The sequence below is a fragment of the Artemia sp. Qi Xiang Cuo genome, chromosome 12 (assembly GCF_049724085.1).
Source record: "Artemia sp. Qi Xiang Cuo chromosome 12, ASM4972408v1, whole genome shotgun sequence".
Taxonomy (NCBI): domain Eukaryota; kingdom Metazoa; phylum Arthropoda; class Branchiopoda; order Anostraca; family Artemiidae; genus Artemia; species Artemia sp. Qi Xiang Cuo.
Window position 1 is genome coordinate 63,828,797 of NC_142805.1, and position 849 is coordinate 63,829,645.

At 32.0% G+C, this 849-nt stretch overlaps 1 protein-coding gene across 1 annotated transcript in view; it reads left to right on the plus strand.

Moving 5' to 3' along the window:
* The first annotated feature begins 363 nt into the window (after window positions 1-363).
* The window catches only part of LOC148946402 (uncharacterized), a 27,893-nt gene continuing 27,407 nt past the window's right edge, over window positions 364-849 (plus strand). The window contains exon 1 of the mRNA XM_089097687.1: window positions 364-380. The gene's annotated coding sequence lies outside the window, so the exon portion shown is untranslated. The remainder of the gene's footprint in view (window positions 381-849) is intronic.

Genomic DNA, 849 nt, shown 5'->3' on the forward strand with positions numbered 1-849 from the left:
CAACGCCTTCCATTGCAAATGGTCGAAGTAAAATGAAAGATAAGAGACGCTTCTCTGTTGCCTCTGAAAAAGTTTCAACCATCATGGAGTTTCCCTTTTATCGTCCACACCCTTAATCAGTTAATCTTTGTTTAAACATTTGAGCCAAAACCGGAGTGATGTTGAAACTGTCTTTCTATTTTAAACAATAGAAATAGAATTCTAAAAAGATCCCACACTACAAATTCATGTTCTTTACATTCTGAAATAAACAACTGGAAAGAGAGAAGTGTTCCACGTTCCAGCTATTGGAATAGGTCCAGTGACACGGCGAGTTTATATTTGTCAGTTAGATTAGCTAGTGTAGCACACCAATGTATCTAATATTTCTAGGATTATTAGTAATGTGGTAATTAAAAGATTAATAATGAAACAGTAATTAACTAACGCTTATATTTCAATTACTGATTATTTATTAGTGTAAAAAAATTTTTCAAGTGTTATTAAAGAGCGTATAGCAATAAAACATGAAAATCAAAGTATTTTAAAACTAGAATGACTTCCTCCTCCCTAACACTCCCTCTGTACCCTAAAGTTTTACTTTAGCCCTTTACTGAAACAATTTTGAATGTGACAAATATAGTTAGTGAGTAGTTTTATAAGTGGTGTGTTTACCGATTGCCTTTCAAAAATTTTGAAAGGAAAATTTTGTTAATTGACGCAAGTGAGTGGCCTTTCCATTCTTGAAACCTTGTAAAAAAAAAAAAAAAAATAATTTTTATCACCTTTCAATTCCCCTTCCGTTTGCTTATTCGCTCTTGAAGCATTGACAGCAAAATTCAAAATTTGCTAAAAGGAGTGAGAGTTTTT